The sequence below is a fragment of the Salmo salar genome, chromosome 11 (genome assembly GCF_965601325.2).
Source record: "Salmo salar chromosome 11, fSalSal1, whole genome shotgun sequence".
Taxonomy (NCBI): Eukaryota; Metazoa; Chordata; class Actinopteri; order Salmoniformes; family Salmonidae; genus Salmo; species Salmo salar.
In genome coordinates, this window is record NC_138301.1 from 60,378,175 (window position 1) to 60,395,628 (window position 17,454).

Genomic DNA, 17,454 nt, shown 5'->3' on the forward strand with positions numbered 1-17,454 from the left:
CAGATTGGTACCATCATAAGACTATTATAGAAGACTAGAACTGACTGGTACCATCATAAGGCTAGAACAGACTGGTACATTCATAAGAATATTATAGAAGACTAGAATAGACTGGTACCATCATGAGGCTATTATAGAAGACTAGAACAGACCGGTACCATCATAAGACTATTATAGAAGACTAGAACAGACTGGTACCATCATAAGGCTAGAACAGATTGGTACCATCATAAAATACTATTATAGAAGACTATAACAGACTCGTACCATCATAAGGCTATTATAGAAGACTAGAACAGACTGGTACCATCATAAGACTATTATTGAAGACTAGAACAGACTGGTACCATCATAAGGCTAGTATAGAAGACTAGAAAAGACTGGTACCATCATAAGACTATTATAGAAGAGTAGAACAGACTGGTACCATCATAAGGCTAGAACAGACTGGTACCATCATAAGACTATTATAGAAGACTAGAACAGACTGGTACCATCATAAGGCTATTATAGAAGACTAGAACAGACTGGTACCATCATAAGGCTAGAACAGACTGGTACCATAATGCTATTATAGAAGACTAGAACAGACTGGTACCATCATAAGGCTAGAACAGACTTGTACCATCAAAAGGCTATTATAGAAGACTAGAAAAGACTGGTACCTTCATAAGGCTATTATAGAAGACTAGAACAGACTGGTACCATCATACGACTATTATAGAAGACTTGAACAGACTGGTACCAACATAAGGCTATTATAGAAGACTAGAAAAGACTGGTACCATCATAAGACTATTAAAGAAGACTAGAACAGGTGGTACCATCATAAGGCAAGAACAGACTGGTACCATCATAAGACTATTAAAGAAGGCTAGAACAGACTGGTACCATCATAAGACTATTATAGAAGACAAGAACAGACTGGTACCATCATAATGCTAGTATAGAAGACTAGAACAGACTGGTACCATCATAAGACTATTATAGAAGACTAGAACAGACTGGTACCATCATAAGGCTGGTATAGGAGACTAGAACAGACTGGTACCATCATAATGCTAGTATAGAAGACTAGAACAGACTGGTACCATCATAAGACTATTATAGAAGAGTAGAACAGACTGGCACCATCATAAGGCTAGAACAGACTGGTACCATCATAAGACTATTATAGAAGACTAGAACAGACTGGTACCATCATAAGTCTAGAACAGACTGGTACCATCATAAGACTATTAAAGAAGGCTAGAACAGACTGGTACCATCATAAGACTATTATAGAAGACAAGAACAGACTGGTACCATCATAAGGCTATTATAGAAGACTAGAACAGACTGGTTCCATCATAAGACTATTATAGAAGACTAGAACAGACTGGTACCATCCTAAGGCTATTATAGAAGACTAGAACAGACTGGTACCATTTTAAGGCTATTATAGAAGACTAGAACAGACTGGTACCATCATAAGACTATTATTGAAGACTAGAACAGACTGGTACCATCATAAGGCTATTATAGAAGACTAGAACAGACTGGTAACATCATAAGACTATTATAGAAGACTAGAACAGACTGGTACCATGATAAGACTAGAACAGACTGGTACCATCATAAGACTATTATAGAAGACTTGAACAGACTGGTACCAACATAAGGCTATTATAGAAGACTAGAACAGACTGGTACCATCATAAGGATATTATAGAAGACTAGAACAGACTGGTACCATCATAAGACTATTATAGAAGACTTGAACAGACTGGTACCAACATAAGGCTATTATAGAAGACTAGAACAGACTGGTACCATCATAAGACTAGAACAGACTGGTACCATCATAAGACTATTATAGAAGGCTAGAACAGACTGGTACCATCATAAGGCTATTATAGAAGACTAGAACAGACTGGTACCATCTTAAGGCTAGAACAGAGTGGTACCATCATAAGACTATTAAAGAAGTCTAGAACAGACTTGTACCATCATAAGACTATTATAGAAGGCTAGAACAGACTGGTACCATCATAAGGCTATTATAAGACTAGAACAGATTGGTACCATCATAAGACTATTATAGAAGACTAGAACTGACTGGTACCATCATAAGGCTAGAACAGACTGGTACATTCATAAGAATATTATAGAAGACTAGAATAGACTGGTACCATCATGAGGCTATTATAGAAGACTAGAACAGACCGGTACCATCATAAGACTATTATAGAAGACTAGAACAGACTGGTACCATCATAAGGCTAGAACAGATTGGTACCATCATAAAATACTATTATAGAAGACTATAACAGACTCGTACCATCATAAGGCTATTATAGAAGACTAGAACAGACTGGTACCATCATAAGACTATTATTGAAGACTAGAACAGACTGGTACCATCATAAGGCTAGTATAGAAGACTAGAAAAGACTGGTACCATCATAAGACTATTATAGAAGAGTAGAACAGACTGGTACCATCATAAGGCTAGAACAGACTGGTACCATCATAAGACTATTATAGAAGACTAGAACAGACTGGTACCATCATAAGGCTATTATAGAAGACTAGAACAGACTGGTACCATCATAAGGCTAGAACAGACTGGTACCATAATGCTATTATAGAAGACTAGAACAGACTGGTACCATCAAAAGGCTATTATAGAAGACTAGAAAAGACTGGTACCTTCATAAGGCTATTATAGAAGACTAGAACAGACTGGTACCATCATACGACTATTATAGAAGACTTGAACAGACTGGTACCAACATAAGGCTATTATAGAAGACTAGAAAAGACTGGTACCATCATAAGACTATTAAAGAAGACTAGAACAGGTGGTACCATCATAAGGCTAGAACAGACTGGTACCATCATAAGACTATTATAGAAGACAAGAACAGACTGGTACCATCATAATGCTAGTATAGAAGACTAGAACAGACTGGTACCATCATAAGACTATTATAGAAGACTAGAACAGACTGGTACCATCATAAGGCTGGTATAGGAGACTAGAACAGACTGGTACCATCATAAGACTATTATAGAAGAGTAGAACAGACTGGCACCATCATAAGGCTAGAACAGACTGGTACCATCATAAGACTATTATAGAAGACTAGAACAGACTGGTACCATCATAAGTCTAGAACAGACTGGTACCATCATAAGACTATTAAAGAAGGCTAGAACAGACTGGTACCATCATAAGACTATTATAGAAGACAAGAACAGACTGGTACCATCATAAGGCTATTATAGAAGACTAGAACAGACTGGTTCCATCATAAGACTATTATAGAAGACTAGAACAGACTGGTACCATCCTAAGGCTATTATAGAAGACTAGAACAGACTGGTACCATTATAAGGCTATTATAGAAGACTAGAACAGACTGGTACCATCATAAGACTATTATTGAAGACTAGAACAGACTGGTACCATCATAAGGCTATTATAGAAGACTAGAACAGACTGGTAACATCATAAGACTATTATAGAAGACTAGAACAGACTGGTACCATGATAAGACTAGAACAGACTGGTACCATCACAAGGCTAGAACTGACTGGTACCATCATAAGACTATTATAGAAGACTAGAACAGACTGGTACCATCATAAGACTATTATAGAAGACTAGAACAGACTGGTACCATCATAAGACTATTATAGAAGACTAGAACAGACTGGTACCATCATAAGGCTATTATAGAAGACATGAACAGACTGGTACCATCATAAGGCTAGTATAGAAGACTAGAACAGACTGGTACCATCATAAGGCTAGAACAGACTGGTACCATCATAAGGCTATTATAGAAGACTTGAACAGACTGGTACCATCATAAGCCTATTATAGAAGACTAGAACAGATTGGTACCATCATAAGGCCAGTATAGAAGACTAGAACAGACTGGTAGTATCATAACGCTAGAACAGACTGGTACCATCACAAGGCTAGAACTGGCTGGTACCATCATAAGACTATTATAGAAGACTAGAACAGACTGGTACCACCATAAGACTAGAAAAGACTGGTACCATCATAAGACTATTATAGAAGACTAGAACAGACTGGTACCATCACAAGACTATTATAGAAGACTAGAACAGACTGGTACCATCATAAGGCTAGAACAGACTGGTACCATCATAAGACTATTATAGAAGACTAGAACAGACTGGTACCATCATAAGACTAGAATAGACTGGTACCATCATAAGACTATTATAGAAGACTAGAACAGACTGGTACCATCGTAAGGCTGTTATAGAAGACTAGAACAGACTGGTACCATCATAAAACTATTATAGAAGACTAGAACAGACTGGTACCATCATAAGACTATTATAGAAGACTAGAACAGACTGGTACCATCATAAGACTATTATAGAAGACTAGAACAGACTGGTACCATCATAAGGCTATTATAGAAGACTAGAACAGACTGGTACCATCATAAGACTATTATAGAAGACTAGAACAGACTGGTACCATCATAAGGCTAGAACAGACTGGTACCATCATAAGACTATTAAAGAAGGCTAGAACAGACTGGTACCATCATAAGACTATTATAGAAGACTAGAACAGACTGGTACCATCATAAGGCTATTATAGAAGACTAGAACAGACTGGTACCATCATAAGACTATTATTGAAGACTAGAACAGACTGGTACCATCATAAGGCTAGTATAGAAGACTAGAAAAGACTGGTACCATCATAAGGCTAGAACAGATTGGTACCATCATAAAATACTATTATAGAAGACTATAACAGACTCGTACCATCATAAGGCTATTATAGAAGACTAGAACAGACTGGTACCATCATAAGAGTATTATTGAAGACTATAACAGACTGGTACCATCATAAGGCTAGTATAGAAGACTAGAAAAGACTGGTACCATCATAAGACTATTATAGAAGAGTAGAACAGACTGGTACCATCATAAGGCTAGAACAGACTGGTACCATCATAAGACTATTATAGAAGACTAGAACAGACTGGTACCATCATAAGGCTATTATAGAAGACTAGAACAGACTGGTACCATCATAAGGCTAGAACAGACTGGTACCATAATGCTATTATAGAAGACTAGAACAGACTGGTACCATCATAAGGCTAGAACAGACTTGTACCATCAAAAGGCTATTATAGAAGACTAGAAAAGACTGGTACCTTCATAAGGCTATTATAGAAGACTAGAACAGACTGGTACCATCATACGACTATTATAGAAGACTTGAACAGACTGGTACCAACATAAGGCTATTATAGAAGACTAGAAAAGACTGGTACCATCATAAGACTATTAAAGAAGACTAGAACAGGTGGTACCATCATAAGGCAAGAACAGACTGGTACCATCATAAGACTATTAAAGAAGGCTAGAACAGACTGGTACCATCATAAGACTATTATAGAAGACAAGAACAGACTGGTACCATCATAATGCTAGTATAGAAGACTAGAACAGACTGGTACCATCATAAGACTATTATAGAAGACTAGAACAGACTGGTAGCATCATAAGGCTGGTATAGGAGACTAGAACAGACTGGTACCATCATAAGACTATTATAGAAGAGTAGAACAGACTGGCACCATCATAAGGCTAGAACAGACTGGTACCATCATAAGACTATTATAGAAGACTAGAACAGACTGGTACCATCATAAGGCTATTATAGAAGACTAGAACAGACTGGTAACATCATAAGACTATTATAGAAGACTAGAACAGACTGGTACCATGATAAGACTAGAACAGACTGGTACCATCACAAGGCTAGAACTGACTGGTACCATCATAAGACTATTATAGAAGACTAGAACAGACTGGTACCATCATAAGACTATTATAGAAGACTAGAACAGACTGGTACCATCATAAGACTATTATAGAAGACTAGAACAGACTGGTACCATCATAAGGCTATTATAGAAGACATGAACAGACTGGTACCATCATAAGGCTAGTATAGAAGACTAGAACAGACTGGTACCATCATAAGGCAAGAACAGACTGGTACCATCATAAGGCTATTATAGAAGACTTGAACAGACTGGTACCATCATAAGCCTATTATAGAAGACTAGAACAGACTGGTACCATCATAAGGCCAGTATAGAAGACTAGAACAGACTGGTAGTATCATAACGCTAGAACAGACTGGTACCATCACAAGGCTAGAACTGGCTGGTACCATCATAAGACTATTATAGAAGACTAGAACAGACTGGTACCATCATAAGACTATTATAGAAGACTAGAACAGACTGGTACCATCATAAGGCTAGAACAGACTGGTACCATCATAAGACTATTATAGAAGACTAGAACAGACTGGTACCATCATAAGACTAGAATAGACTGGTACCATCATAAGACTATTATAGAAGACTAGAACAGACTGGTACCATCATAAGACTATTATAGAAGACTAGAACAGACTGGTACCATCATAAGACTATTATAGAAGACTAGAACAGACTGGTACCATCATAAGGCTATTATAGAAGACTAGAACAGACTGGTACCATCATAAGACTATTATAGAAGACTAGAACAGACTGGTACCATCATAAGGCTAGAACAGACTGGTACCATCATAAGACTATTAAAGAAGGCTAGAACAGACTGGTACCATCATAAGACTATTATAGAAGACTAGAACAGACTGGTACCATCATAAGGCTATTATAGAAGACTAGAACAGACTGGTACCATCATAAGACTATTATAGAAGACTAGAACAGACTGGTACCATCATAAGTCTATTATAGAAGACTAGAACAGACTGGTACCATCATAAGACTAGAACAGACTGGTACCATCATAAGACTATTATAGAAGGCTAGAACAGACTGGTACCATCATAAGGCTATTATAGAAGACTAGAACAGACTGGTACCATCATAAGACTATTATAGAAGACTAGAACAGACTGGTACCATCATAAGTCTATTATAGAAGACTAGAACAGACTGGTACCATCATAAGGCTATTATAGAAGACTAGAACAGACTGGTACCATCATAAGGCTAGAACAGACTGGAACCATAATGCTATTTTAGAAGACTAGAACAGACTGGTACCATCATAAGGCTAGAACAGATTGGTTACATCATAAGGCTATTATAGAAGACTAGAACAGACTGGTACCATCATAAGGATATTACAGAAGACTAGAACAGACTGGTACCATCATAAGACTATTATAGAAGACTTGAACAGACTGGTACCAACATAAGGCTATTATAGAAGACTAGAACAGACTGGTACCATCATAAGGATATTATAGAAGACTAGAACAGACTGGTACCATCATAAGACTATTATAGAAGACTTGAACAGACTGGTACCAACATAAGGCTATTATAGAAGACTAGAACAGACTGGTACCATCATAAGACTAGAACAGACTGGTACCATCATAAGACTATTATAGAAGGCTAGAACAGACTGGTACCATCATAAGGCTATTATAGAAGACTAGAACAGACTGGTACCATCATAAGGCTAGAACAGAGTGGTACCATCATAAGACTATTAAAGAAGTCTAGAACAGACTTGTACCATCATAAGACTATTATAGAAGACTAGAACAGACTGGTACCATTATAAGGCTATTATAGAAGACTAGAACAGACTGGTACCATCATAAGACTATTATAGAAGACTAGAACAGACTGGTACCATCATAAGGCTATTATAGAAGACTAGAACAGACTGGTAACATAATAAGGCTATTATAGAAGACCAGAACAGACTGCTACCATCATAAGACTAGAACAGACTGGTACCATCACAAGGCTAGAACTGACTGGTACCATCATAAGACTATTATAGAAGACTAGAACAGACTGGTACCATCATAAGACTTGAACAGACTGGTACCATCATAAGACTATTATAGAAGACTAGAACAGACTGGTACCATCATAAGACTATTATAGAAGACTAGAACAGACTGGTACCATCATAAGGCTAGAACAGACTGGTACCATCATAAGACTATTATAGAAGACTAGAACAGACTTGTACCATCATAAGACTAGAATAGACTGGTACCATCATAAGACTATTATAGAAGACTAGAACAGACTGGTACCATCATAAGGCTGTTATAGAAGACTAGAACAGACTGGTACCATAATAAGACTATTATAGAAGACTAGAACAGACTGGTACCATCATAAGGCTATTATAGAAGACTAGAACAGACTGGTACCATTATAAGACTATTATAGAAGACTAGAACAGACTGGTACCATCATAAGCTTGCCTCCAGATAGCAATGTTAACTAGACTGAAAACCTCCCTTACTGAAGTAGCCTAACGTAACTCAGCAGAAGGTACACCATGCTTCAGGACTGAATGAAACCTCCTAACTAACAACAGGTGTTTGTCTGGCATAGAAACAATAAGAATTAGTCATCTTTATAAATAAAACACTTCTATTGAAAGATTCTGGGATTGAATAGAAGAAGAAAAAAGATTTCAAAGCGGGCTGGGAACTCCTTCCTTTGCCAAGTCTGCTCCCGCTCTTCCCTCCCCCTGGCTGCTTGAGGGCGCCAGGCTGCCCTGCATCACGTACTCCTGCCATCAATTACGAACACCTGCCTTCCCTCGTAACGCGCTTCAGCGATATTGGACTCACCTGGACTCACTCATTATCTGTTTATTTCCTCACCTATATTTGTCAGTTTTCCTGCTCTGTTCCCTGCTGATGCATTGATTGTTTTCTGTCTTTGTTTTCTTGTATGTTGACGCTGTTCCTCTCTCGTTCCATGTCCGTTCTTTATTAAATGTTTAACTCCCCGTACCTGCTTCGTCTCTCCAGCGTCATTCCATATGACATCCTTTCCTAAAGTGATAAATGACTGGTCTGTATTGTCTACCAGATACCTGACTGGTCTGTATTGTCTACCAGATACCTGACTTGTCTGTATTGTCTACAAGATACCTGACTGGTCTGTATTGTCTACCAGATACCTGACTGGTCTGTATTGTCTACCAGATACCTGACTGGTCTGTATTGTCTACAATATATCTGACTGGTCTGTATTGTCTACCAGATACCTGACTGGTCTGTATTGTCTACAAGATACCTGACTGGTCTGTATTGTCTACAAGATACCTGACTGGTCTGTATTGTCTACAAGATACCTGACTGGTCTGTATTGTCTACAAGATACCTGACTGGTCTGTATTATCTACAAGATACCTGACTGGTCTGTATTGTCTACCAGATACCTGACTGGTCTGTATTGTCTACAAGATACCTGACTGGTCTGTATTGGTTACCAGATACCTGACTGGTCTGTATTGTCTACAAGATACCTGACTGGTCTGTATTATCTACAAGATACCTGACTGGTCTGTATTGTCTACCAGATACCTGACTGGTCTGTATTGTCTACCAGATACCTGACTGGTCTGTATTGTCTACCAGATACCTGACTGGTCTGTATTATCTACAAGATACCTGACTGGTCTGTATTGTCTACCAGATACCTGACTGGTCTGTATTGTCTACAAGATACCTCACTGGTCTGTATTGGTTACCAGATACCTGACTGGTCTGTATTATCTACAAGATACCTGACTGGTCTGTATTGTCTACCAGATACCTGACTGGTCTGTATTGTCTACCAGATACCTGACTGGTCTGTATTATCTACAAGATACCTGACTGGTCTGTATTGTCTACAAGATACCTGACTGGTCTGTATTGTCTACCAGATACCTGACTGGTCTGTATTATCTACAAGATACCTGACTGGTCTGTATTGTCTACCAGATACCTGACTGGTCTGTATTGTCTACCAGATACCTGACTGGTCTGTATTGTCTACCAGATACCTGACTGGTCTGTATTGTCTACAAGATACCTGACTGGTCTGTATTGTCTACAAGATACCTGACTAGTCTGTATTGTCTACCATACAACATGATCCAGAAATGTGTCAAATCTGGAGACAAATGTTTCCATTTAAATACACTTCCTAGTTATAGTTAACATTGAAACAGGGGCAGAACGGCAGATTTGTACCTTGTCAGCTCGGGGGAGTCGATCGCGCAACCTTTTGGTTACTAGTCCAACGCTCTAACCACTAGGCTACCTGCCGAATAAATACACAATGAGTAACAATAATTTGTCCATGTACAGGGGTACGAGGTAGGCCATGTACAGGGGTACGAGGTAGTTGAGGTAGATACAGTGCCTTTCGTAAAGTATTCAGACCCCTTGACTTTTTCCACATTTTGTTATGTTGCAGCCTTATTCTAAAATGGATCAAATTGTTTTTTCCCCCATCATCAATTTACACACAATACCCCATAACTCATCACAATACCCCATGATGACATCACAATACCCCATGATGACATCACAATACCCCATAACTCATCACAATACCCCATAACTCATCACAGTACCCCATAATGACATCACAATACCCCATAACTCATCACAATACCCCATAACTCATCACAATACCCCATAATGACATCACAATACCCCATAATGACATAACAATACCCCATAATGACAAAGCAAAAACAAGTTTTTAGAAATATTTATTACATTTATTAAAAATAAAAACAAATGTTTACATAAGTATTCAACTTTGTTGAAGCGCCTTTGGCAGCAATTACAGCCTTGTCTTCTTGGGTATGACGCTACAAACTTGGCGCTTCAACAAAGTTGAATACCTTTGGCAGCAATTACAGCCTTGAGGCTTCTTGGATATGACGCTACAAACTTGGCACACCTGTATTTGGGGAGTTTCTCCCATTCTTCTCCACAGATCCTCTCAAGCTCTGTCAGGTTGGATGGGGAGCGTTGCTGTACAGCTATTTTCTGGTCTCTCCAGAGATGTTTGATCGGGTTCAAGTCCGGGCTCTGGCTCGGCCACTCAAGGACATTCAGAGACTTGTCCCGAAGCTACCCCTGCGTTGTCTTGGCTGTGTGCTTAGGGTCTTTGTCCAGTTGGAAGGTAAACCTTCGCCCCAATCTGAGGTCCTGAGCGTTCTGGAGCGGGTTTTTATCAAGGATCTCTCTGTACTTTGCTCCGATAATTTTTTCTCTTGATCCTGACGAGTCTCCCAGTCCCTGCCGCTGAAAAACATCCCCACAGCATGATGCTGCCAACACTATGCTTCACCGTAGGGATGGTGCCAGGTTATGCTTGGCATTTGGACCAAATAGTTCAATCTTGGTTTCATCAGACCAGAGAATCTTGTTTCTCATGGTCTGAGAGTCATTTAGGTGCCTTTTGGCAAACTCCAAGCAAGCTTTCATGTGCCTTTCCCTGAGGAGTGGCTTCCGTCTGGCCACTCTACCATAAAGGCCTGAATGGTGGAGTGCTGCAGAGATGGTTGTCCTTTTGGAAGGTTCTCCCATCTCCACACAGGAAATCTGGAGCTCTGTCAGAGTGACCATCGGGTTCTTGGTCACCTCCCTGACCAAGGCCCTTCTCCCTCGATTGCTCAGTTTGGCTGGGTGGCCAGCTCTAGGAAGAGTCATGGTTGTTCCAAACTTCTTCTATTTAAGAATGATGGAGGACACTGTGTTCTTGGGGACCTTCAATGCTTTAGAAATGTTTTGGTACCCTTCCCCAGATCTGTGCCTATTTAGCAGTCTTATGGCTTGGGGGTAGAAGCTGTTAAGGGTCCTGTTGGCTCCAGACGTTGCATACCGGATTTCCTCAGGTACAGAATGAGATTGTCTCTCCCAAATGGCACCTTATTCCCTATGGGCCCTTGTCAAAAGTAGTGCACTATATAGGGAATAGGTCTCTGGTCAAAAGTAGTGCACTATATAGGGAATAGGGTGCCATTTGGGACATAGAAGGTACCCGATGTCCTCAGGTAAAGCATCAGTGCCGGTAAGCTGCTGCTACAGGACAGGTGGGTGGAAGAGGAAAAAGCTCTCTGTGCCAGTTGGCATCTCCTGTGCCTCTTGTCTTTTCATAGAAGCGGGAATTTACACAATTACACAATTACACATGAGGGTAGAGAGTCTGTGTAAACAGTCAGCCTTTCTCCTCCTCCTCCCTGACCGTGTGCCCAACCTGAAACCAACCACGAGGATACTGACAGATATGTGCCAACAGAACTTCAGTGTGGTTGGCTGGCAGTGGGTGTGAGAGGAGTAGAAAGGGTTGACTGTCTAAATGTATCAAGGTGGAAGGGAGACAAGCTCCACAGGTGGTGTATCTAGTCTTCTTTATCTGTACGTACCTGAAACCATTCTACTGACCGATATGTGCTAACCAAGCTTAGAGGTTTTTTTCCCCTCTCCTCTCCATTACTGGCAATGTGTGGGTTGATGACTGTCTAAATACAGCTGGGGATGACAGGGGAACCAAGCTTCACAGGTGGTGTACCCTATTCCCTATTGGAGTGCACTACTTTTGAATGTGGCCCATCGGGCTCCACAAGTGACGTTTCTTAGAAGGCCTGTATCGGTATGGAACAGAAGATAAACGTATACACTTTTTTTTTTAAAGTGTCGGTGCACTTCTGGGTCCATTCTGTAACATTTAGGCCCAAATCGACGTCAGACAAGGAATGTTTTGTGAACGGTTCATGACACGTCAGGAGCTGGGTCAGACTGTTTTGTAAAGAGGGGAAGAGGAGGGAGGAAGAGGGCCGAGGGGTGATTTCATGACCTTTACACATCACCACGTTCAGGCCAGTCCTCTCTTCTCTTCCATCCGGTCCGGAGACGTCCAATCCCTCATTTTTGTGCGATAAGAGTCGTCATTCTGCTTACATCCCAAATGACACCCTATTCCCTATATAGTGCACTACTTCTGTCCAGGGCCCAAAGGGAATAGGGTGTGATTTAGGACACCCATAGCCCTTTTTTTCCCCCTTGTCCTGTCAGCACCCTGCAGATGGATCTTTTCTCCTTTATGATGCCATAGAGAATAAAGTGCATCCTCATTAAAATGGTTTAATCACTGAGAACCAACAGGCTCAGTCCATTTAGATTGACATGGTCACAATGGCCTCCAAACCTGGGTCTGGTAGGAAGATAAGAGTTATAATGATACCCTATCTGAGCTGACTGGGCTTCAAAAGGACCAAGGACTTGTTTCCCTGGCCAAATTCTTGGTGCAATTATCATTTGGCTGAGGTGAAGGCCTGGGTTGATTAGGGCTGGCTGTGGGACATTTGAGGGGGGGACCACCATGACTGGTTACAAGTTCTGGGCTCTTATTCATACAGCGTCTTAGAGTTTGGTCTTTTAGATCATAGCATCTTTTTTTTTTTACTAAGAGTGTATCTAGAACCTAAAAAGGTTATTCGACTGTCCGAACCCTTTAGAGAATCATATTTGGTACCAGGCACAACCCTTTTGTGTTCCATGTAGAACCATTTTCACAGAGGGTTCTACCTGGAACCAAAAAGGGTTCTCCTATGGCAGCGGTTCCCAAACTAAGGCACCGATCCATGTGGGGTCGCCTGATATGAAAATGGAGTCATGGGAGAATTTCCACAATTTTGAGAAAAAAGAAATATACAGTACCAGTCAAAACTATTAAATAACACATATGGAATCATGTAGTAACCATAAAAGTGTTAGCCACCCTTTGCCTTGAGGACAGCTTTGCACACTCTTGGCATTCTCTCAACCAGCTTCATGAGGTAGTCACCTGGAATGCATTTCAATTAACAGGTGTGACTTTTTAAAAGTGAATTTTTGGAATTTCTATCCTTCTTAATGTGTTTGAGCCAATCAGTTGTGTTATGACAAGGTAGGGGTGGTATACAGAAGATAACCCTATTTGGTAAAAGTCCACATCCATATTATGGCAAGAACAACTCAAAAAAAGCAAAGAGAAGCAACAGTCCATCATTACTTTAAGACATGAAGGTCAGCCAATACGGAACATTTCAAGAAATCTGAAAGTTTCTTCAAGTGCAGTCGCAAAAACCATCAAGCGCTATGATGTAACTAAATCTCAGAGTTACCTAAATCTCAGAGTTACCCAGAGTTACCTCTGCTGCAGAGAATAAGTTCATTAGAGCTTAAATGCTTCACAGAGTTCAAGTAACAGACACATCTCAAAATCAACTGTTCAGAGGAGACTGTGTGAATCAGGCCTTCATGGTTGAATTTCTGCAACAACAAAAAAACACTACTAAAGGACACCAATAAGAAGAGACTTGCTTGGGCCTAGAAATACGCGCAATGGACATTAGACCGGTGGAAATCTGTCCTTTGGTCTGATTTGAGATTTTTGGTTCCAACCGCCGTGTCTTTGTGAGACGCAGAGTAGGTGAACGGATTATCTCCACATGTGTGGTTCCCACCGTGAAGCATGGAGGAGGAGGTGTGATGGTGTGGGTGTGCTTTGCTGTTTTTCTACACTGTCTGTGATTTATTTAGAATTCAAGGCACACTTTACCAGCATGGCTACCACAGCATTCTGCAATGATTCGCCATCCCATCTGGTTTGCGCTTACTGGGACTATCGTTTGTTTTTTAACAGGACAATGACCCAACACACCTCCAGGCTGTGTAAGGGCTTTTTGACGAAGAAAGAGAGTGATGGAGTGCTGCATCAGATGACTTGGCTTCCGAAATCACCCAACCTCAACCCCATTGAGATGGTTTGGGATGAGTTGGACCACAGAGTGAAGGAAAAGCAGCCAACAAGTGCTCAGCATATGTGGGAACTCCTTCAAGACTGTTGGAAAAGCATTCCAGGTGGAGCTGGTTGAGAGAATGCCAAGAGTGTGCAAAGCTGTCATCAATGCAAAGGGTGGCTATTTGAAGAATCTCAAATATATTTTGATTTGTTTAAACACTTTTTTTAGTTACAACATAATTCCATATGTGTTATTTCGTAGTTTGATGTCTTCACTATTATTCAACAATGTAGAAAATAGTAAAAATCAAGAAAAACCCTTGAATGAGTAGGTGTTCTAAAACCTTTGACCGGTAGTGTATATGAAAAAATATATATACACTATGTACACAAAAGTATGTGGACACCCCTTCAAATTTGTGGATTCGGCTATATCAGTTACACCAGTTGCTGACAGGTGTATAAAATAGAGCACACAGCCTTGCAGTCTCTATAGACAAACATTGTCAGTTGTCATGACGTTGGCCTCTTTGGGTACAGGAAGGACAGTTGACCCCCTCCCCTTCGTACCATCACCCAACCTACCTTCCCCCCAACCCAGGGTTGTAAAAAACCCTCTGAGGAGAATCTCCTACCCCATGTTTCATAGAGAGACAAAGGAAATTCTTCCAACTCATTGGTGAAGAATCCAGCTACGAACTAATCCGCTTGGTACAATTTTGTGATACTCAGAAGAGACAATATAGCCATATTACCATAAAACTGTTTATATAATAGACTCAGTTTAAGACTTGCCTCATATGGGTGTATGGAATGTATTAATAAGGATAAAGCTTTTGTAAGACATTGAGATGCTATGTACTGATGTAATGTGATAGAATTGTATTTCTGTAACCAAATCTAACTCAGTCATATGCACGCCCCAGGGACACATACAGGACCAGGCGTCATTTGACCAGCCTGTTCGATGGGCACTATAAAACACTCCCTGATTTACATTTCTCCAGACCAGGCCTACACTCCGTTGGCTAATAGGTTGTACCTTCCAATTCCTCTACTGAAAGTGAACCATACCACGTGGTTAACTTTTAGACTATTGATACCGTCAGAATAAGAACAAGTCTTTGATATTAATTATTAGTCTGCAGCTAAGTAAATTATATCATCGAACGCGAAGACCAACGAAACCACCATTCTATGACGACATTAATGAATGTCGCTCTGAAAGATCCATTCTAACCGAGAGAGAGAGAGAGAGAGAGAGAGAGAGAGAGAACGCGGACAAAACTCTCCAACAGAACCGAACTCTCCAACAAAGAACGACGACACACTGAGCGTAAATATATATTGATTGCAATTGTTCCCGAATGAGTGAGCCTTCAATTGTCAATTGTAATATTAATGAACTCTGTGTAAACTTCTCAGCTGACCATTTATGACCCATTGTTCAACAGGCCGACCAGCCTGTTTAGCCCACAAGGGCACATTCCGATACCAATCCTTTGTGACAATAATTACTGTTTGTATGTTTTTCTGTTAATTACTTAGTGTAGTAAATAAATGATTTTAAGACAATTGATGTATGGATGATTTTAGTAAAGACTGGGTTCGTGCAGATACAACAATTTACGACGTTTGGAATGAGACTGGACTAGAGGTAAATACACCATTTAAACTTAGAAGATAATCGACCTATACTATAATAGAATAGAATATTATAGTATAGGAAAGTTATATTAGGAAAATTATAGCTTTGTAATCTGAATATTCTCCTTGGTGCCCCGACCTCCTAGTTAATTACAATTAAACAATTAATCAGTTTAATCGCGTGATAATAATTACAGGGAGCTAATTGATAAACATATCTTCAGTTTAATGGTACCCCCAAAGACACGACACAGTAGAATGGCACGTACTGAAGAGCTCAGTGACTTTCAACTTGGCACCGTCATAGAATGCCACCTTTCCAACAAGTCAGTTGGTGAAATTTCTGCCCTGCTAGAGCTGCCCCGCTAGAGCTGCCCTGTTAGAGCTGCCCCGGTCAACTGTAAGTGCTGTTACTGTGAAGTGGAAACGTCTAGGTATAAAGTACATTGATATTGATAAATATTACAAAATGCAGTCGAGGCCAAAACATGTCGGAGCGGAACCAGGGAAAAACTTGAGAACCAAACTCCAAGAGAAAACTACGAGATTCCTCGACCTACATCAATAATTTATGCTTTTCACCACCTGGTACAGGAAGAGTGGAAACCGACCTGGTTTCCGACCTGGCTTTTTATCAAATCCTTTAATTTACAATCTGTAGAAACTATGAGAATAGAAAGGTTCAGAACTTTTGTGAAACATCACAGCACAGTTGGAAAAATATATGGCAAATAGAAATCAAAACTGGCATGAAGTTTATGTGTTTTGTTGTCCATTAGTTTACTCCAATTAGGGGAGGGGTGGTAGGGTTAGGGGAAAATAGTATGACTGTCATAGCCAACAAATAAAAAAGTAAACATTGAATAGAAAGGTTCAGAACTTTTGTGAAACATCACAGCACAGTTGGAAAAATATATGGCAAATAGAAATCAAAACTGGCATGAAGTTTATGTGTTTTGTTGTCCATTAGTTTACTCCAATTAGGGGAGGGGTGGTAGGGTTAGGGGAAAATAGTATGACTGTCATAGCCAACAAATAAAAAAGTAAACATTGACTGTTAATTGCATCGTTGTTTTCACATGGTTGGGGTAGTGAGAATTTTCTGATATCAAAATGGGGTTGTAAGTGTAACCGATGTGAAATGGCTAGTTAGTTAGCGGTGGTGCGCGCTAAC